The sequence below is a fragment of the Mixophyes fleayi genome, unplaced genomic scaffold (genome assembly GCF_038048845.1).
Source record: "Mixophyes fleayi isolate aMixFle1 unplaced genomic scaffold, aMixFle1.hap1 Scaffold_29, whole genome shotgun sequence".
Classification (NCBI taxonomy): Eukaryota; Metazoa; Chordata; class Amphibia; order Anura; family Limnodynastidae; genus Mixophyes; species Mixophyes fleayi.
This window is the reverse complement of record NW_027446953.1, coordinates 27,453-51,878: the sequence shown is the minus strand read 5'-3', so window position 1 is coordinate 51,878 and position 24,426 is coordinate 27,453.

Genomic DNA, 24,426 nt, shown 5'->3' with positions numbered 1-24,426 from the left:
CAAAAAACATACTGTTAGGTTAATTGGCTGCTATCAAAATTGACCCTAGTCTCTCCCTCTCTCTCTGTGTGTGAGTGTGTGTCTATATTAGGGAATTTAGACTGTAAGCTCCAATAGGGTAGGGACTGATGTGAATGGGTTCTCTGTACAGCGCTGCGCTATTAGTGACACTATATAAATAAATGATAATGAGGATGATGATGATATGTGTTTACTATGCCTATACACATAGCAAGCTTCCACACTTGATTGGCAGATTAATGCATCATTATTGCTAAGTTTGATAACAGTTGTCTAATACAGTGACACTGGTAGAGAAAACCACTATAGACATTCACATAAGCAGCTCTCATCATCATCATCATCATCATCATTTATGGCATAAGACTTCTTTAATTATACTAAGTTTTTGAGCAGGTCTGCATTATACTTAATTATATAAGGGAGATGTACTTTTAGTAAAAAGTAGCTCTCCAATTTGAAAAGTACATCAACGTAGTATTAATACTTAGATTTAAAGGTGTTCTGGGATAAAAATAAATACATTCCCAGCAGCCATCTCCCTTTGCCTCTATCTTATTGCATATTTTGTCCTAATGTGCTTTCATATTTACATGTCACCATGTTTCCATTGGCTAAAGTCAGATGTCTGTCAAGCAAACTGACCAGTGACAGAATTGCTTTGTGAGGTTTACATCTTTATGACATCAAATGCTTCACATGAAAAATGCAGTTCATTGTCAAAAATCAGCTATATTAGGAGAGTGAGAATTGTGTTTTAGCATCAATTACACACTAAATATGCTGTCATTGTGTATTTTTAATGGATGTCTTTCAGTTTTAAAGATAGACAGACCGATAGATAGATAGATAGATAGATAGATAGATAGATAGATAGATAGATAGATAGATAGATAGACAGACAGACAGACTGATTTCAACTGGAAGCAGTGCCCACACATTGCTTAATTTTTGGTGGTTATTAAATAGTATGGGTAGGCAAGAAAAGTGCATATATCTTTTATTAGCATAAACTTACCCAAATGTGCTCTTGCATATTTAAGGCATTCAAAGTAATAATATTTCACAGCATTAATACAGTTATGTACTAGACTGGACAATGGTAAGCAGAGCCAGTACTTATATCAACCATGGCCTTATCTGTGTGAAGTTTGTATGTTCTCCCTGTGTTTGCGTGGGTTTCCTCCGGGTGCTGCGGTTTCCTCCCACACTCCAAAAAACATACTGTTAGGTTAATTGGCTGCTATCAAAATTGACCCTAGTCTCTCCCTCTCTGTCTGTGTGTGAGTGTGTGTCTATATTAGGGAATTTAGACTGTAAGCTCCAATAGGGTAGGGACTGATGTGAATGGGTTCTCTGTACAGCGCTGCGCTATTAGTGACACTATATAAATAAATGATAATGAGGATGATGATGATATGTGTTTACTATGCCTATACACATAGCAAGCTTCCACACTTGATTGGCAGATTAATGCATCATTATTGCTAAGTTTGATAACAGTTGTCTAATACAGTGACACTGGTAGAGAAAACCACTATAGACATTCACATAAGCAGCTCTCATCATCATCATCATCATCATCATCATCATCATCATCATCATTTATGGCATAAGACTTCTTTAATTATACTAAGTTTTTGAGCAGGTCTGCATTATACTTAATTATATAAGGGAGATGTACTTTTAGTAAAAAGTAGCTCTCCAATTTGAAAAGTACATCAACGTAGTATTAATACTTAGATTTAAAGGTGTTCTGGGATAAAAATAAATACATTCCCAGCAGCCATCTCCCTTTGCCTCTATCTTATTGCATATTTTGTCCTAATGTGCTTTCATATTTACATGTCACCATGTTTCCATTGGCTAAAGTCAGATGTCTGTCAAGCAAACTGACCAGTGACAGAATTGCTTTGTGAGGTTTACATCTTTATGACATCAAATGCTTCACATGAAAAATGCAGTTCATTGTCAAAAATCAGCTATATTAGGAGAGTGAGAATTGTGTTTTAGCATCAATTACACACTAAATATGCTGTCATTGTGTATTTTTAATGGATGTCTTTCAGTTTTAAAGATAGATAGATAGATAGATAGATAGATAGATAGATAGATAGATAGACAGACAGACAGACTGATTTCAACTGGAAGCAGTGCCCACACATTGCTTAATTTTTGGTGGTTATTAAATAGTATGGGTAGGCAAGAAAAGTGCATATATCTTTTATTAGCATAAACTTACCCAAATGCGCTCTTGCATATTTAAGGCATTCAAAGTAATAATATTTCACAGCATTAATACAGTTATGTACTAGACTGGACAATGGTAAGCAGAGCCAGTACTTATATCAACCATGGCCTTATCTGTGTGAAGTTTGTATGTTCTCCCTGTGTTTGCGTGGGTTTCCTCCGGGTGCTGCGGTTTCCTCCCACACTCCAAAAAACATACTGTTAGGTTAATTGGCTGCTATCAAAATTGACCCTAGTCTCTCCCTCTCTGTCTGTGTGTGAGTGTGTGTCTATATTAGGGAATTTAGACTGTAAGCTCCAATAGGGTAGGGACTGATGTGAATGGGTTCTCTGTACAGCGCTGCGCTATTAGTGACACTATATAAATAAATGATAATGAGGATGATGATGATATGTGTTTACTATGCCTATACACATAGCAAGCTTCCACACTTGATTGGCAGATTAATGCATCATTATTGCTAAGTTTGATAACAGTTGTCTAATACAGTGACACTGGTAGAGAAAACCACTATAGACATTCACATAAGCAGCTCTCATCATCATCATCATCATCATCATCATCATCATCATCATCATCATTTATGGCATAAGACTTCTTTAATTATACTAAGTTTTTGAGCAGGTCTGCATTATACTTAATTATATAAGGGAGATGTACTTTTAGTAAAAAGTAGCTCTCCAATTTGAAAAGTACATCAACGTAGTATTAATACTTAGATTTAAAGGTGTTCTGGGATAAAAATAAATACATTCCCAGCAGTCATCTCCCTTTGCCTCTATCTTATTGCATATTTTGTCCTAATGTGCTTTCATATTTACATGTCACCATGTTTCCATTGGCTAAAGTCAGATGTCTGTCAAGCAAACTGACCAGTGACAGAATTGCTTTGTGAGGTTTACATCTTTATGACATCAAATGCTTCACATGAAAAATGCAGTTCATTGTCAAAAATCAGCTATATTAGGAGAGTGAGAATTGTGTTTTAGCATCAATTACATACTAAATATGCTGTCATTGTGTATTTTTAATGGATGTCTTTCAGTTTTAAAGATAGATAGATAGATAGATAGATAGATAGATAGATAGATAGATAGACAGACAGACAGACTGATTTCAACTGGAAGCAGTGCCCACACATTGCTTAATTTTTGGTGGTTATTAAATAGTATGGGTAGGCAAGAAAAGTGCATATATCTTTTATTAGCATAAACTTACCCAAATGCGCTCTTGCATATTTAAGGCATTCAAAGTAATAATATTTCACAGCATTAATACAGTTATGTACTAGACTGGACAATGGTAAGCAGAGCCAGTACTTATATCAACCATGGCCTTATCTGTGTGAAGTTTGTATGTTCTCCCTGTGTTTGCGTGGGTTTCCTCCGGGTGCTGCGGTTTCCTCCCACACTCCAAAAAACATACTGTTAGGTTAATTGGCTGCTATCAAAATTGACCCTAGTCTCTCCCTCTCTCTCTGTGTGTGAGTGTGTGTCTATATTAGGGAATTTAGACTGTAAGCTCCAATAGGGTAGGGACTGATGTGAATGGGTTCTCTGTACAGCGCTGCGCTATTAGTGACACTATATAAATAAATGATAATGAGGATGATGATGATATGTGTTTACTATGCCTATACACATAGCAAGCTTCCACACTTGATTGGCAGATTAATGCATCATTATTGCTAAGTTTGATAACAGTTGTCTAATACAGTGACACTGGTAGAGAAAACCACTATAGACATTCACATAAGCAGCTCTCATCATCATCATCATCATCATCATCATTTATGGCATAAGACTTCTTTAATTATACTAAGTTTTTGAGCAGGTCTGCATTATACTTAATTATATAAGGGAGATGTACTTTTAGTAAAAAGTAGCTCTCCAATTTGAAAAGTACATCAACGCAGTATTAATACTTAGATTTAAAGGTGTTCTGGGATAAAAATAAATACATTCCCAGCAGCCATCTCCCTTTGCCTCTATCTTATTGCATATTTTGTCCTAATGTGCTTTCATATTTACATGTCACCATGTTTCCATTGGCTAAAGTCAGATGTCTGTCAAGCAAACTGACCAGTGACAGAATTGCTTTGTGAGGTTTACATCTTTATGACATCAAATGCTTCACATGAAAAATGCAGTTCATTGTCAAAAATCAGCTATATTAGGAGAGTGAGAATTGTGTTTTAGCATCAATTACACACTAAATATGCTGTCATTGTGTATTTTTAATGGATGTCTTTCAGTTTTAAAGATAGACAGACCGATAGATAGATAGATAGATAGATAGATAGATAGATAGATAGATAGATAGATAGATAGATAGATAGACAGACAGACAGACTGATTTCAACTGGAAGCAGTGCCCACACATTGCTTAATTTTTGGTGGTTATTAAATAGTATGGGTAGGCAAGAAAAGTGCATATATCTTTTATTAGCATAAACTTACCCAAATGCGCTCTTGCATATTTAAGGCATTCAAAGTAATAATATTTCACAGCATTAATACAGTTATGTACTAGACTGGACAATGGTAAGCAGAGCCAGTACTTATATCAACCATGGCCTTATCTGTGTGAAGTTTGTATGTTCTCCCTGTGTTTGCGTGGGTTTCCTCCGGGTGCTGCGGTTTCCTCCCACACTCCAAAAAACATACTGTTAGGTTAATTGGCTGCTATCAAAATTGACCCTAGTCTCTCCCTCTCTCTCTGTGTGTGAGTGTGTGTCTATATTAGGGAATTTAGACTGTAAGCTCCAATAGGGTAGGGACTGATGTGAATGGGTTCTCTGTACAGCGCTGCGCTATTAGTGACACTATATAAATAAATGATAATGAGGATGATGATGATATGTGTTTACTATGCCTATACACATAGCAAGCTTCCACACTTGATTGGCAGATTAATGCATCATTATTGCTAAGTTTGATAACAGTTGTCTAATACAGTGACACTGGTAGAGAAAACCACTATAGACATTCACATAAGCAGCTCTCATCATCATCATCATCATCATCATCATCATCATCATTTATGGCATAAGACTTCTTTAATTATACTAAGTTTTTGAGCAGGTCTGCATTATACTTAATTATATAAGGGAGATGTACTTTTAGTAAAAAGTAGCTCTCCAATTTGAAAAGTACATCAACGTAGTATTAATACTTAGATTTAAAGGTGTTCTGGGATAAAAATAAATACATTCCCAGCAGCCATCTCCCTTTGCCTCTATCTTATTGCATATTTTGTCCTAATGTGCTTTCATATTTACATGTCACCATGTTTCCATTGGCTAAAGTCAGATGTCTGTCAAGCAAACTGACCAGTGACAGAATTGCTTTGTGAGGTTTACATCTTTATGACATCAAATGCTTCACATGAAAAATGCAGTTCATTGTCAAAAATCAGCTATATTAGGAGAGTGAGAATTGTGTTTTAGCATCAATTACACACTAAATATGCTGTCATTGTGTATTTTTAATGGATGTCTTTCAGTTTTAAAGATAGACAGACCGATAGATAGATAGATAGATAGATAGATAGATAGATAGATAGATAGATAGACAGACAGACAGACTGATTTCAACTGGAAGCAGTGCCCACACATTGCTTAATTTTTGGTGGTTATTAAATAGTATGGGTAGGCAAGAAAAGTGCATATATCTTTTATTAGCATAAACTTACCCAAATGCGCTCTTGCATATTTAAGGCATTCAAAGTAATAATATTTCACAGCATTAATACAGTTATGTACTAGACTGGACAATGGTAAGCAGAGCCAGTACTTATATCAACCATGGCCTTATCTGTGTGAAGTTTGTATGTTCTCCCTGTGTTTGCGTGGGTTTCCTCCGGGTGCTGCGGTTTCCTCCCACACTCCAAAAAACATACTGTTAGGTTAATTGGCTGCTATCAAAATTGACCCTAGTCTCTCCCTCTCTCTCTGTGTGTGAGTGTGTGTCTATATTAGGGAATTTAGACTGTAAGCTCCAATAGGGTAGGGACTGATGTGAATGGGTTCTCTGTACAGCGCTGCGCTATTAGTGACACTATATAAATAAATGATAATGAGGATGATGATGATATGTGTTTACTATGCCTATACACATAGCAAGCTTCCACACTTGATTGGCAGATTAATGCATCATTATTGCTAAGTTTGATAACAGTTGTCTAATACAGTGACACTGGTAGAGAAAACCACTATAGACATTCACATAAGCAGCTCTCATCATCATCATCATCATCATCATTTATGGCATAAGACTTCTTTAATTATACTAAGTTTTTGAGCAGGTCTGCATTATACTTAATTATATAAGGGAGATGTACTTTTAGTAAAAAGTAGCTCTCCAATTTGAAAAGTACATCAACGTAGTATTAATACTTAGATTTAAAGGTGTTCTGGGATAAAAATAAATACATTCCCAGCAGCCATCTCCCTTTGCCTCTATCTTATTGCATATTTTGTCCTAATGTGCTTTCATATTTACATGTCACCATGTTTCCATTGGCTAAAGTCAGATGTCTGTCAAGCAAACTGACCAGTGACAGAATTGCTTTGTGAGGTTTACATCTTTATGACATCAAATGCTTCACATGAAAAATGCAGTTCATTGTCAAAAATCAGCTATATTAGGAGAGTGAGAATTGTGTTTTAGCATCAATTACACACTAAATATGCTGTCATTGTGTATTTTTAATGGATGTCTTTCAGTTTTAAAGATAGACAGACCGATAGATAGATAGATAGATAGATAGATAGATAGATAGATAGATAGATAGATAGATAGACAGACAGACAGACTGATTTCAACTGGAAGCAGTGCCCACACATTGCTTAATTTTTGGTGGTTATTAAATAGTATGGGTAGGCAAGAAAAGTGCATATATCTTTTATTAGCATAAACTTACCCAAATGTGCTCTTGCATATTTAAGGCATTCAAAGTAATAATATTTCACAGCATTAATACAGTTATGTACTAGACTGGACAATGGTAAGCAGAGCCAGTACTTATATCAACCATGGCCTTATCTGTGTGAAGTTTGTATGTTCTCCCTGTGTTTGCGTGGGTTTCCTCCGGGTGCTGCGGTTTCCTCCCACACTCCAAAAAACATACTGTTAGGTTAATTGGCTGCTATCAAAATTGACCCTAGTCTCTCCCTCTCTGTCTGTGTGTGAGTGTGTGTCTATATTAGGGAATTTAGACTGTAAGCTCCAATAGGGTAGGGACTGATGTGAATGGGTTCTCTGTACAGCGCTGCGCTATTAGTGACACTATATAAATAAATGATAATGAGGATGATGATGATATGTGTTTACTATGCCTATACACATAGCAAGCTTCCACACTTGATTGGCAGATTAATGCATCATTATTGCTAAGTTTGATAACAGTTGTCTAATACAGTGACACTGGTAGAGAAAACCACTATAGACATTCACATAAGCAGCTCTCATCATCATCATCATCATCATCATCATCATCATCATCATCATCATTTATGGCATAAGACTTCTTTAATTATACTAAGTTTTTGAGCAGGTCTGCATTATACTTAATTATATAAGGGAGATGTACTTTTAGTAAAAAGTAGCTCTCCAATTTGAAAAGTACATCAACGTAGTATTAATACTTAGATTTAAAGGTGTTCTGGGATAAAAATAAATACATTCCCAGCAGCCATCTCCCTTTGCCTCTATCTTATTGCATATTTTGTCCTAATGTGCTTTCATATTTACATGTCACCATGTTTCCATTGGCTAAAGTCAGATGTCTGTCAAGCAAACTGACCAGTGACAGAATTGCTTTGTGAGGTTTACATCTTTATGACATCAAATGCTTCACATGAAAAATGCAGTTCATTGTCAAAAATCAGCTATATTAGGAGAGTGAGAATTGTGTTTTAGCATCAATTACACACTAAATATGCTGTCATTGTGTATTTTTAATGGATGTCTTTCAGTTTTAAAGATAGATAGATAGATAGATAGATAGATAGATAGATAGATAGACAGACAGACAGACTGATTTCAACTGGAAGCAGTGCCCACACATTGCTTAATTTTTGGTGGTTATTAAATAGTATGGGTAGGCAAGAAAAGTGCATATATCTTTTATTAGCATAAACTTACCCAAATGCGCTCTTGCATATTTAAGGCATTCAAAGTAATAATATTTCACAGCATTAATACAGTTATGTACTAGACTGGACAATGGTAAGCAGAGCCAGTACTTATATCAACCATGGCCTTATCTGTGTGAAGTTTGTATGTTCTCCCTGTGTTTGCGTGGGTTTCCTCCGGGTGCTGCGGTTTCCTCCCACACTCCAAAAAACATACTGTTAGGTTAATTGGCTGCTATCAAAATTGACCCTAGTCTCTCCCTCTCTGTCTGTGTGTGAGTGTGTGTCTATATTAGGGAATTTAGACTGTAAGCTCCAATAGGGTAGGGACTGATGTGAATGGGTTCTCTGTACAGCGCTGCGCTATTAGTGACACTATATAAATAAATGATAATGAGGATGATGATGATATGTGTTTACTATGCCTATACACATAGCAAGCTTCCACACTTGATTGGCAGATTAATGCATCATTATTGCTAAGTTTGATAACAGTTGTCTAATACAGTGACACTGGTAGAGAAAACCACTATAGACATTCACATAAGCAGCTCTCATCATCATCATCATCATCATCATCATCATCATCATCATCATCATTTATGGCATAAGACTTCTTTAATTATACTAAGTTTTTGAGCAGGTCTGCATTATACTTAATTATATAAGGGAGATGTACTTTTAGTAAAAAGTAGCTCTCCAATTTGAAAAGTACATCAACGTAGTATTAATACTTAGATTTAAAGGTGTTCTGGGATAAAAATAAATACATTCCCAGCAGTCATCTCCCTTTGCCTCTATCTTATTGCATATTTTGTCCTAATGTGCTTTCATATTTACATGTCACCATGTTTCCATTGGCTAAAGTCAGATGTCTGTCAAGCAAACTGACCAGTGACAGAATTGCTTTGTGAGGTTTACATCTTTATGACATCAAATGCTTCACATGAAAAATGCAGTTCATTGTCAAAAATCAGCTATATTAGGAGAGTGAGAATTGTGTTTTAGCATCAATTACATACTAAATATGCTGTCATTGTGTATTTTTAATGGATGTCTTTCAGTTTTAAAGATAGATAGATAGATAGATAGATAGATAGATAGATAGATAGATAGATAGACAGACAGACAGACTGATTTCAACTGGAAGCAGTGCCCACACATTGCTTAATTTTTGGTGGTTATTAAATAGTATGGGTAGGCAAGAAAAGTGCATATATCTTTTATTAGCATAAACTTACCCAAATGCGCTCTTGCATATTTAAGGCATTCAAAGTAATAATATTTCACAGCATTAATACAGTTATGTACTAGACTGGACAATGGTAAGCAGAGCCAGTACTTATATCAACCATGGCCTTATCTGTGTGAAGTTTGTATGTTCTCCCTGTGTTTGCGTGGGTTTCCTCCGGGTGCTGCGGTTTCCTCCCACACTCCAAAAAACATACTGTTAGGTTAATTGGCTGCTATCAAAATTGACCCTAGTCTCTCCCTCTCTCTCTGTGTGTGAGTGTGTGTCTATATTAGGGAATTTAGACTGTAAGCTCCAATAGGGTAGGGACTGATGTGAATGGGTTCTCTGTACAGCGCTGCGCTATTAGTGACACTATATAAATAAATGATAATGAGGATGATGATGATATGTGTTTACTATGCCTATACACATAGCAAGCTTCCACACTTGATTGGCAGATTAATGCATCATTATTGCTAAGTTTGATAACAGTTGTCTAATACAGTGACACTGGTAGAGAAAACCACTATAGACATTCACATAAGCAGCTCTCATCATCATCATCATCATCATCATCATTTATGGCATAAGACTTCTTTAATTATACTAAGTTTTTGAGCAGGTCTGCATTATACTTAATTATATAAGGGAGATGTACTTTTAGTAAAAAGTAGCTCTCCAATTTGAAAAGTACATCAACGCAGTATTAATACTTAGATTTAAAGGTGTTCTGGGATAAAAATAAATACATTCCCAGCAGCCATCTCCCTTTGCCTCTATCTTATTGCATATTTTGTCCTAATGTGCTTTCATATTTACATGTCACCATGTTTCCATTGGCTAAAGTCAGATGTCTGTCAAGCAAACTGACCAGTGACAGAATTGCTTTGTGAGGTTTACATCTTTATGACATCAAATGCTTCACATGAAAAATGCAGTTCATTGTCAAAAATCAGCTATATTAGGAGAGTGAGAATTGTGTTTTAGCATCAATTACACACTAAATATGCTGTCATTGTGTATTTTTAATGGATGTCTTTCAGTTTTAAAGATAGACAGACCGATAGATAGATAGATAGATAGATAGATAGATAGATAGATAGATAGATAGATAGATAGATAGATAGACAGACAGACAGACTGATTTCAACTGGAAGCAGTGCCCACACATTGCTTAATTTTTGGTGGTTATTAAATAGTATGGGTAGGCAAGAAAAGTGCATATATCTTTTATTAGCATAAACTTACCCAAATGCGCTCTTGCATATTTAAGGCATTCAAAGTAATAATATTTCACAGCATTAATACAGTTATGTACTAGACTGGACAATGGTAAGCAGAGCCAGTACTTATATCAACCATGGCCTTATCTGTGTGAAGTTTGTATGTTCTCCCTGTGTTTGCGTGGGTTTCCTCCGGGTGCTGCGGTTTCCTCCCACACTCCAAAAAACATACTGTTAGGTTAATTGGCTGCTATCAAAATTGACCCTAGTCTCTCCCTCTCTGTCTGTGTGTGAGTGTGTGTCTATATTAGGGAATTTAGACTGTAAGCTCCAATAGGGTAGGGACTGATGTGAATGGGTTCTCTGTACAGCGCTGCGCTATTAGTGACACTATATAAATAAATGATAATGAGGATGATGATGATATGTGTTTACTATGCCTATACACATAGCAAGCTTCCACACTTGATTGGCAGATTAATGCATCATTATTGCTAAGTTTGATAACAGTTGTCTAATACAGTGACACTGGTAGAGAAAACCACTATAGACATTCACATAAGCAGCTCTCATCATCATCATCATCATCATCATCATCATCATTTATGGCATAAGACTTCTTTAATTATACTAAGTTTTTGAGCAGGTCTGCATTATACTTAATTATATAAGGGAGATGTACTTTTAGTAAAAAGTAGCTCTCCAATTTGAAAAGTACATCAACGTAGTATTAATACTTAGATTTAAAGGTGTTCTGGGATAAAAATAAATACATTCCCAGCAGCCATCTCCCTTTGCCTCTATCTTATTGCATATTTTGTCCTAATGTGCTTTCATATTTACATGTCACCATGTTTCCATTGGCTAAAGTCAGATGTCTGTCAAGCAAACTGACCAGTGACAGAATTGCTTTGTGAGGTTTACATCTTTATGACATCAAATGCTTCACATGAAAAATGCAGTTCATTGTCAAAAATCAGCTATATTAGGAGAGTGAGAATTGTGTTTTAGCATCAATTACACACTAAATATGCTGTCATTGTGTATTTTTAATGGATGTCTTTCAGTTTTAAAGATAGACAGACCGATAGATAGATAGATAGATAGATAGATAGATAGATAGATAGATAGACAGACAGACAGACTGATTTCAACTGGAAGCAGTGCCCACACATTGCTTAATTTTTGGTGGTTATTAAATAGTATGGGTAGGCAAGAAAAGTGCATATATCTTTTATTAGCATAAACTTACCCAAATGCGCTCTTGCATATTTAAGGCATTCAAAGTAATAATATTTCACAGCATTAATACAGTTATGTACTAGACTGGACAATGGTAAGCAGAGCCAGTACTTATATCAACCATGGCCTTATCTGTGTGAAGTTTGTATGTTCTCCCTGTGTTTGCGTGGGTTTCCTCCGGGTGCTGCGGTTTCCTCCCACACTCCAAAAAACATACTGTTAGGTTAATTGGCTGCTATCAAAATTGACCCTAGTCTCTCCCTCTCTCTCTGTGTGTGAGTGTGTGTCTATATTAGGGAATTTAGACTGTAAGCTCCAATAGGGTAGGGACTGATGTGAATGGGTTCTCTGTACAGCGCTGCGCTATTAGTGACACTATATAAATAAATGATAATGAGGATGATGATGATATGTGTTTACTATGCCTATACACATAGCAAGCTTCCACACTTGATTGGCAGATTAATGCATCATTATTGCTAAGTTTGATAACAGTTGTCTAATACAGTGACACTGGTAGAGAAAACCACTATAGACATTCACATAAGCAGCTCTCATCATCATCATCATCATCATCATTTATGGCATAAGACTTCTTTAATTATACTAAGTTTTTGAGCAGGTCTGCATTATACTTAATTATATAAGGGAGATGTACTTTTAGTAAAAAGTAGCTCTCCAATTTGAAAAGTACATCAACGTAGTATTAATACTTAGATTTAAAGGTGTTCTGGGATAAAAATAAATACATTCCCAGCAGCCATCTCCCTTTGCCTCTATCTTATTGCATATTTTGTCCTAATGTGCTTTCATATTTACATGTCACCATGTTTCCATTGGCTAAAGTCAGATGTCTGTCAAGCAAACTGACCAGTGACAGAATTGCTTTGTGAGGTTTACATCTTTATGACATCAAATGCTTCACATGAAAAATGCAGTTCATTGTCAAAAATCAGCTATATTAGGAGAGTGAGAATTGTGTTTTAGCATCAATTACACACTAAATATGCTGTCATTGTGTATTTTTAATGGATGTCTTTCAGTTTTAAAGATAGACAGACCGATAGATAGATAGATAGATAGATAGATAGATAGATAGATAGATAGATAGATAGATAGACAGACAGACAGACTGATTTCAACTGGAAGCAGTGCCCACACATTGCTTAATTTTTGGTGGTTATTAAATAGTATGGGTAGGCAAGAAAAGTGCATATATCTTTTATTAGCATAAACTTACCCAAATGTGCTCTTGCATATTTAAGGCATTCAAAGTAATAATATTTCACAGCATTAATACAGTTATGTACTAGACTGGACAATGGTAAGCAGAGCCAGTACTTATATCAACCATGGCCTTATCTGTGTGAAGTTTGTATGTTCTCCCTGTGTTTGCGTGGGTTTCCTCCGGGTGCTGCGGTTTCCTCCCACACTCCAAAAAACATACTGTTAGGTTAATTGGCTGCTATCAAAATTGACCCTAGTCTCTCCCTCTCTGTCTGTGTGTGAGTGTGTGTCTATATTAGGGAATTTAGACTGTAAGCTCCAATAGGGTAGGGACTGATGTGAATGGGTTCTCTGTACAGCGCTGCGCTATTAGTGACACTATATAAATAAATGATAATGAGGATGATGATGATATGTGTTTACTATGCCTATACACATAGCAAGCTTCCACACTTGATTGGCAGATTAATGCATCATTATTGCTAAGTTTGATAACAGTTGTCTAATACAGTGACACTGGTAGAGAAAACCACTATAGACATTCACATAAGCAGCTCTCATCATCATCATCATCATCATCATCATCATCATCATTTATGGCATAAGACTTCTTTAATTATACTAAGTTTTTGAGCAGGTCTGCATTATACTTAATTATATAAGGGAGATGTACTTTTAGTAAAAAGTAGCTCTCCAATTTGAAAAGTACATCAACGTAGTATTAATACTTAGATTTAAAGGTGTTCTGGGATAAAAATAAATACATTCCCAGCAGCCATCTCCCTTTGCCTCTATCTTATTGCATATTTTGTCCTAATGTGCTTTCATATTTACATGTCACCATGTTTCCATTGGCTAAAGTCAGATGTCTGTCAAGCAAACTGACCAGTGACAGAATTGCTTTGTGAGGTTTACATCTTTATGACATCAAATGCTTCACATGAAAAATGCAGTTCATTGTCAAAAATCAGCTATATTAGGAGAGTGAGAATTGTGTTTTAGCATCAATTACACACTAAATATGCTGTCATTGTGTATTTTTAATGGATGTCTTTCAGTTTTAAAGATAGATAGATAGATAGATAGATAGATAGATAGATAGATAGATAGACAGACAGACAGACTGATTTCAACTGGAAGCAGTGCCCACACATTGCTTAATTTTTGGTGGTTATTAAATAGTATGGGTAGGCAAGAAAAGTGCATATATCTTTTATTAGCATAAACTTACCCAAATGCGCTCTTGCATATTTAAGGCATTCAAAGTAATAATATTTCACAGCATTAATACAGTTATGTACTAGACTGGACAATGGTAAGCAGAGCCAGTACTTATATCAACCATGGCCTTATCTGTGTGAAGTTTGTATGTTCTCCCTGTGTTTGCGTGGGTTTCCTCCGGGTGCTGCGGTTTCCTCCCACACTCCAAAAAACATACTGTTAGGTTAATTGGCTGCTATCAAAATTGACCCTAGTCTCTCCCTCTCTGTCTGTGTGTGAGTGTGTGTCTATATTAGGGAATTTAGACTGTAAGCTCCAATAGGGTAGGGACTGATGTGAATGGGTTCTCTGTACAGCGCTGCGCTATTAGTGACACTATATAAATAAATGATAATGAGGATGATGATGATATGTGTTTACTATGCCTATACACATAGCAAGCTTCCACACTTGATTGGCAGATTAATGCATCATTATTGCTAAGTTTGATAACAGTTGTCTAATACAGTGACACTGGTAGAGAAAACCACTATAGACATTCACATAAGCAGCTCTCATCATCATCATCATCATCATTTATGGCATAAGACTTCTTTAATTATACTAAGTTTTTGAGCAGGTCTGCATTATACTTAATTATATAAGGGAGATGTACTTTTAGTAAAAAGTAGCTCTCCAATTTGAAAAGTACATCAACGTAGTATTAATACTTAGATTTAAAGGTGTTCTGGGATAAAAATAAATACATTCCCAGCAGCCATCTCCCTTTGCCTCTATCTTATTGCATATTTTGTCCTAATGTGCTTTCATATTTACATGTCACCATGTTTCCATTGGCTAAAGTCAGATGTCTGTCAAGCAAACTGACCAGTGACAGAATTGCTTTGTGAGGTTTACATCTTTATGACATCAAATGCTTCACATGAAAAATGCAGTTCATTGTCAAAAATCAGCTATATTAGGAGAGTGAGAATTGTGTTTTAGCATCAATTACACACTAAATATGCTGTCATTGTGTATTTTTAATGGATGTCTTTCAGTTTTAAAGATAGACAGACCGATAGATAGATAGATAGATAGATAGATAGATAGATAGATAGATAGATAGATAGATAGACAGACAGACAGACTGATTTCAACTGGAAGCAGTGCCCACACATTGCTTAATTTTTGGTGGTTATTAAATAGTATGGGTAGGCAAGAAAAGTGCATATATCTTTTATTAGCATAAACTTACCCAAATGCGCTCTTGCATATTTAAGGCATTCAAAGTAATAATATTTCACAGCATTAATACAGTTATGTACTAGACTGGACAATGGTAAGCAGAGCCAGTACTTATATCAACCATGGCCTTATCTGTGTGAAGTTTGTATGTTCTCCCTGTGTTTGCGTGGGTTTCCTCCGGGTGCTGCGGTTTCCTCCCACACTCCAAAAAACATACTGTTAGGTTAATTGGCTGCTATCAAAATTGACCCTAGTCTCTCCCTCTCTGTCTGTGTGTGAGTGTGTGTCTATATTAGGGAATTTAGACTGTAAGCTCCAATAGGGTAGGGACTGATGTGAATGGGTTCTCTGTACAGCGCTGCGCTATTAGTGACACTATATAAATAAATGATAATGAGGATGATGATGATATGTGTTTACTATGCCTATACACATAGCAAGCTTCCACACTTGATTGGCAGATTAATGCATCATTATTGCTAAGTTTGATAACAGTTGTCTAATACAGTGACACTGGTAGAGAAAACCACTATAGACATTCACATAAGCAGCTCTCATCATCATCATCATCATCATTTATGGCATAAGACTTCTTTAATTATACTAAGTTTTTGAGCAGGTCTGCATTATACTTAATTATATAAGGGAGATGTACTTTTAGTAAAAAGTAGCTCTCCAATTTGAAAAGTACATCAACGTAGTATTAATACTTAGATTTAAAGGTGTTCTGGGATAAAAATAAATACATTCCCAGCAGCCATCTCCCTTTGCCTCTATCTTATTGCATATTTTGTCCTAATGTGCTTTCATATTTACATGTCACCATGTTTCCATTGGCTAAAGTCAGATGTCTGTCAAGCAAACTGACCAGTGACAGAATTGCTTTGTGAGGTTTACATCTTTATGACATCAAATGCTTCACATGAAAAATGCAGTTCATTGTCAAAAATCAGCTATATTAGGAGAGTGAGAATTGTGTTTTAGCATCAATTACACACTAAATATGCTGTCATTGTGTATTTTTAATGGATGTCTTTCAGTTTTAAAGATAGATAGATAGATAGATAGATAGATAGATAGATAGATAGATAGACAGACAGACAGACTGATTTCAACTGGAAGCAGTGCCCACACATTGCTTAATTTTTGGTGGTTATTAAATAGTATGGGTAGGCAAGAAAAGTGCATATATCTTTTATTAGCATAAACTTACCCAAATGCGCTCTTGCATATTTAAGGCATTCAAAGTAATAATATTTCACAGCATTAATACAGTTATGTACTAGACTGGACAATGGTAAGCAGAGCCAGTACTTATATCAACCATGGCCTTATCTGTGTGAAGTTTGTATGTTCTCCCTGTGTTTGCGTGGGTTTCCTCCGGGTGCTGCGGTTTCCTCCCACACTCCAAAAAACATACTGTTAGGTTAATTGGCTGCTATCAAAATTGACCCTAGTCTCTCCCTCTCTCTCTGTGTGTGAGTGTGTGTCTATATTAGGGAATTTAGACTGTAAGCTCCAATAGGGTAGGGACTGATGTGAATGGGTTCTCTGTACAGCGCTGCGCTATTAGTGACACTATATAAATAAATGATAATGAGGATGATGATGATATGTGTTTACTATGCCTATACACATAGCAAGCTTCCACACTTGATTGGCAGATTAATGCATCATTATTGCTAAGTTTGATAACAGTTGTCTAATACAGTGAGACTGGTAGAGAAAACCACTATAGACATTCACATAAGCAGCTCTCATCATCATCATCATCATCATTTATGGCATAAGACTTCTTTAATTATACTAAGTTTTTGAGCAGGTCTGCATTATACTTAATTATATAAGGGAGATGTACTTTTAGTAAAAAGTAGCTCTCCAATTTGAAAAGTACATCAACGTAGTATTAATACTTAGATTTAAAGGTGTTCTGGGATAAAAATAAATACATTCCCAGCAGCCATCTCCCTTTGCCTCTATCTTATTGCATATTTTGTCCTAATGTGCTTTCATATTTACATGTCACCATGTTTCCATTGGCTAAAGTCAGATGTCTGTCAAGCAAACTGACCAGTGACAGAATTGCTTTGTGAGGTTTACATCTTTATGACATCAAATGCTTCACATGAAAAATGCAGTTCATTGTCAAAAATCAGCTATATTAGGAGAGTGAGAATTGTGTTTTAGCATCAATTACACACTAAATATGCTGTCATTGTGTATTTTTAATGGATGTCTTTCAGTTTTAAAGATAGACAAACCGATAGATAGATAGATAGATAGATAGATAGATAGATAGATAGATAGATAGATAGATAGATAGACAGACAGACAGACTGATTTCAACTGGAAGCAGTGCCCACACATTGCTTAATTTTTGGTGGTTATTAAATAGTATGGGTAGGCAAGAAAAGTGCATATATCTTTTATTAGCATAAACTTACCCAAATGCGCTCTTGCATATTTAAGGCATTCAAAGTAATAATATTTCACAGCATTAATACAGTTATGTACTAGACTGGACAATGGTAAGCAGAGCCAGTACTTATATCAACCATGGCCTTATCTGTGTGAAGTTTGTATGTTCTCCCTGTGTTTGCGTGGGTTTCCTCCGGGTGCTGCGGTTTCCTCCCACACTCCAAAAAACATACTGTTAGGTTAATTGGCTGCTATCAAAATTGACCCTAGTCTCTCCCTCTCTGTCTGTGTGTGAGTGTGTGTCTATATTAGGGAATTTAGACTGTAAGCTCCAATAGGGTAGGGACTGATGTGAATGGGTTCTCTGTACAGCGCTGCGCTATTAGTGACACTATATAAATAAATGATAATGAGGATGATGATGATATGTGTTTACTATGCCTATACACATAGCAAGCTTCCACACTTGATTGGCAGATTAATGCATCATTATTGCTAAGTTTGATAACAGTTGTCTAATACAGTGACACTGGTAGAGAAAACCACTATAGACATTCACATAAGCAGCTCTCATCATCATCATCATCATCATTTATGGCATAAGACTTCTTTAATTATACTAAGTTTTTGAGCAGGTCTGCATTATACTTAATTATATAAGGGAGATGTACTTTTAGTAAAAAGTAGCTCTCCAATTTGAAAAGTACATCAACGTAGTATTAATACTTAGATTTAAAGGTGTTCTGGGATAAAAATAAATACATTCCCAGCAGCCATCTCCCTTTGCCTCTATCTTATTGCATATTTTGTCCTAATGTGCTTTCATATTTACATGTCACCATGTTTCCATTGGCTAAAGTCAGATGTCTGTCAAGCAAACTGACCAGTGACAGAATTGCTTTGTGAGGTTTACATCTTTATGACATCAAATGCTTCACATGAAAAATGCAGTTCATTGTCAAAAATCAGCTATATTAGGAGAGTGAGAATTGTGTTTTAGCATCAATTACACACTAAATATGCTGTCATTGTGTATTTTTAATGGATGTCTTTCAGTTTTAAAGATAGATAGATAGATAGATAGATAGATAGATAGATAGATAGATAGACAGACAGACAGACTGATTTCAACTGGAAGCAGTGCCCACACATTGCTTAATTTTTGGTGGTTATTAAATAGTATGGGTAGGCAAGAAAAGTGCATATATCTTTTATTAGCATAAACTTACCCAAATGCGCTCTTGCATATTTAAGGCATTCAAAGTAATAATATTTCACAGCATTAATACAGTTATGTACTAGACTGGACAATGGTAAGCAGAGCCAGTACTTATATCAACCATGGCCTTATCTGTGTGAAGTTTGTATGTTCTCCCTGTGTTTGCGTGGGTTTCCTCCGGGTGCTGCGGTTTCCTCCCACACTCCAAAAAACATACTGTTAGGTTAATTGGCTGCTATCAAAATTGACCCTAGTCTCTCCCTCTCTCTCTGTGTGTGAGTGTGTGTCTATATTAGGGAATTTAGACTGTAAGCTCCAATAGGGTAGGGACTGATGTGAATGGGTTCTCTGTACAGCGCTGCGCTATTAGTGACACTATATAAATAAATGATAATGAGGATGATGATGATATGTGTTTACTATGCCTATACACATAGCAAGCTTCCACACTTGATTGGCAGATTAATGCATCATTATTGCTAAGTTTGATAACAGTTGTCTAATACAGTGACACTGGTAGAGAAAACCACTATAGACATTCACATAAGCAGCTCTCATCATCATCATCATCATCATTTATGGCATAAGACTTCTTTAATTATACTAAGTTTTTGAGCAGGTCTGCATTATACTTAATTATATAAGGGAGATGTACTTTTAGTAAAAAGTAGCTCTCCAATTTGAAAAGTACATCAACGTAGTATTAATACTTAGATTTAAAGGTGTTCTGGGATAAAAATAAATACATTCCCAGCAGCCATCTCCCTTTGCCTCTATCTTATTGCATATTTTGTCCTAATGTGCTTTCATATTTACATGTCACCATGTTTCCATTGGCTAAAGTCAGATGTCTGTCAAGCAAACTGACCAGTGACAGAATTGCTTTGTGAGGTTTACATCTTTATGACATCAAATGCTTCACATGAAAAATGCAGTTCATTGTCAAAAATCAGCTATATTAGGAGAGTGAGAATTGTGTTTTAGCATCAATTACACACTAAATATGCTGTCATTGTGTATTTTTAATGGATGTCTTTCAGTTTTAAAGATAGACAGACCGATAGATAGATAGATAGATAGATAGATAGATAGATAGATAGATAGATAGATAGACAGACAGACAGACTGATTTCAACTGGAAGCAGTGCCCACACATTGCTTAATTTTTGGTGGTTATTAAATAGTATGGGTAGGCAAGAAAAGTGCATATATCTTTTATTAGCATAAACTTACCCAAATGCGCTCTTGCATATTTAAGGCATTCAAAGTAATAATATTTCACAGCATTAATACAGTTATGTACTAGACTGGACAATGGTAAGCAGAGCCAGTACTTATATCAACCATGGCCTTATCTGTGTGAAGTTTGTATGTTCTCCCTGTGTTTGCGTGGGTTTCCTCCGGGTGCTGCGGTTTCCTCCCACACTCCAAAAAACATACTGTTAGGTTAATTGGCTGCTATCAAAATTGACCCTAGTCTCTCCCTCTCTCTCTGTGTGTGAGTGTGTGTCTATATTAGGGAATTTAGACTGTAAGCTCCAATAGGGTAGGGACTGATGTGAATGGGTTCTCTGTACAGCGCTGCGCTATTAGTGACACTATATAAATAAATGATAATGAGGATGATGATGATATGTGTTTACTATGCCTATACACATAGCAAGCTTCCACACTTGATTGGCAGATTAATGCATCATTATTGCTAAGTTTGATAACAGTTGTCTAATACAGTGACACTGGTAGAGAAAACCACTATAGACATTCACATAAGCAGCTCTCATCATCATCATCATTTATGGCATAAGACTTCTTTAATTATACTAAGTTTTTGAGCAGGTCTGCATTATACTTAATTATATAAGGGAGATGTACTTTTAGTAAAAAGTAGCTCTCCAATTTGAAAAGTACATCAACGTAGTATTAATACTTAGATTTAAAGGTGTTCTGGGATAAAAATAAATACATTCCCAGCAGCCATCTCCCTTTGCCTCTATCTTATTGCATATTTTGTCCTAATGTGCTTTCATATTTACATGTCACCATGTTTCCATTGGCTAAAGTCAGATGTCTGTCAAGCAAACTGACCAGTGACAGAATTGCTTTGTGAGGTTTACATCTTTATGACATCAAATGCTTCACATGAAAAATGCAGTTCATTGTCAAAAATCAGCTATATTAGGAGAGTGAGAATTGTGTTTTAGCATCAATTACACACTAAATATGCTGTCATTGTGTATTTTTAATGGATGTCTTTCAGTTTTAAAGATAGACAAACCGATAGATAGATAGATAGATAGATAGATAGATAGATAGATAGATAGATAGATAGATAGATAGATAGACAGACAGACAGACTGATTTCAACTGGAAGCAGTGCCCACACATTGCTTAATTTTTGGTGGTTATTAAATAGTATGGGTAGGCAAGAAAAGTGCATATATCTTTTATTAGCATAAACTTACCCAAATGCGCTCTTGCATATTTAAGGCATTCAAAGTAATAATATTTCACAGCATTAATACAGTTATGTACTAGACTGGACAATGGTAAGCAGAGCCAGTACTTATATCAACCATGGCCTTATCTGTGTGAAGTTTGTATGTTCTCCCTGTGTTTGCGTGGGTTTCCTCCGGGTGCTGCGGTTTCCTCCCACACTCCAAAAAACATACTGTTAGGTTAATTGGCTGCTATCAAAATTGACCCTAGTCTCTCCCTCTCTCTCTGTGTGTGAGTGTGTGTCTATATTAGGGAATTTAGACTGTAAGCTCCAATAGGGTAGGGACTGATGTGAATGGGTTCTCTGTACAGCGCTGCGCTATTAGTGACACTATATAAATAAATGATAATGAGGATGATGATGATATGTGTTTACTATGCCTATACACATAGCAAGCTTCCACACTTGATTGGCAGATTAATGCATCATTATTGCTAAGTTTGATAACAGTTGTCTAATACAGTGACACTGGTAGAGAAAACCACTATAGACATTCACATAAGCAGCTCTCATCATCATCATCATCATCATTTATGGCATAAGACTTCTTTAATTATACTAAGTTTTTGAGCAGGTCTGCATTATACTTAATTATATAAGGGAGATGTACTTTTAGTAAAAAGTAGCTCTCCAATTTGAAAAGTACATCAACGTAGTATTAATACTTAGATTTAAAGGTGTTCTGGGATAAAAATAAATACATTCCCAGCAGCCATCTCCCTTTGCCTCTATCTTATTGCATATTTTGTCCTAATGTGCTTTCATATTTACATGTCACCATGTTTCCATTGGCTAAAGTCAGATGTCTGTCAAGCAAACTGACCAGTGACAGAATTGCTTTGTGAGGTTTACATCTTTATGACATCAAATGCTTCACATGAAAAATGCAGTTCATTGTCAAAAATCAGCTATATTAGGAGAGTGAGAATTGTGTTTTAGCATCAATTACACACTAAATATGCTGTCATTGTGTATTTTTAATGGATGTCTTTCAGTTTTAAAGATAGACAGACCGATAGATAGATAGATAGATAGATAGATAGATAGATAGATAGATAGATAGATAGATAGATAGACAGACAGACAGACTGATTTCAACTGGAAGCAGTGCCCACACATTGCTTAATTTTTGGTGGTTATTAAATAGTATGGGTAGGCAAGAAAAGTGCATATATCTTTTATTAGCATAAACTTACCCAAATGCGCTCTTGCATATTTAAGGCATTCAAAGTAATAATATTTCACAGCATTAATACAGTTATGTACTAGACTGGACAATGGTAAGCAGAGCCAGTACTTATATCAACCATGGCCTTATCTGTGTGAAGTTTGTATGTTCTCCCTGTGTTTGCGTGGGTTTCCTCCGGGTGCTGCGGTTTCCTCCCACACTCCAAAAAACATACTGTTAGGTTAATTGGCTGCTATCAAAATTGACCCTAGTCTCTCCCTCTCTCTCTGTGTGTGAGTGTGTGTCTATATTAGGGAATTTAGACTGTAAGCTCCAATAGGGTAGGGACTGATGTGAATGGGTTCTCTGTACAGCGCTGCGCTATTAGTGACACTATATAAATAAATGATAATGAGGATGATGATGATATGTGTTTACTATGCCTATACACATAGCAAGCTTCCACACTTGATTGGCAGATTAATGCATCATTATTGCTAAGTTTGATAACAGTTGTCTAATACAGTGACACTGGTAGAGAAAACCACTATAGACATTCACATAAGCAGCTCTCATCATCATCATCATTTATGGCATAAGACTTCTTTAATTATACTAAGTTTTTGAGCAGGTCTGCATTATACTTAATTATATAAGGGAGATGTACTTTTAGTAAAAAGTAGCTCTCCAATTTGAAAAGTACATCAACGTAGTATTAATACTTAGATTTAAAGGTGTTCTGGGATAAAAATAAATACATTCCCAGCAGCCATCTCCCTTTGCCTCTATCTTATTGCATATTTTGTCCTAATGTGCTTTCATATTTACATGTCACCATGTTTCCATTGGCTAAAGTCAGATGTCTGTCAAGCAAACTGACCAGTGACAGAATTGCTTTGTGAGGTTTACATCTTTATGACATCAAATGCTTCACATGAAAAATGCAGTTCATTGTCAAAAATCAGCTATATTAGGAGAGTGAGAATTGTGTTTTAGCATCAATTACACACTAAATATGCTGTCATTGTGTATTTTTAATGGATGTCTTTCAGTTTTAAAGATAGACAAACCGATAGATAGATAGATAGATAGATAGATAGATAGATAGATAGATAGATAGATAGACAGACAGACAGACTGATTTCAACTGGAAGCAGTGCCCACACATTGCTTAATTTTTGGTGGTTATTAAATAGTATGGGTAGGCAAGAAAAGTGCATATATCTTTTATTAGCATAAACTTACCCAAATGCGCTCTTGCATATTTAAGGCATTCAAAGTAATAATATTTCACAGCATTAATACAGTTATGTACTAGACTGGACAATGGTAAGCAGAGCCA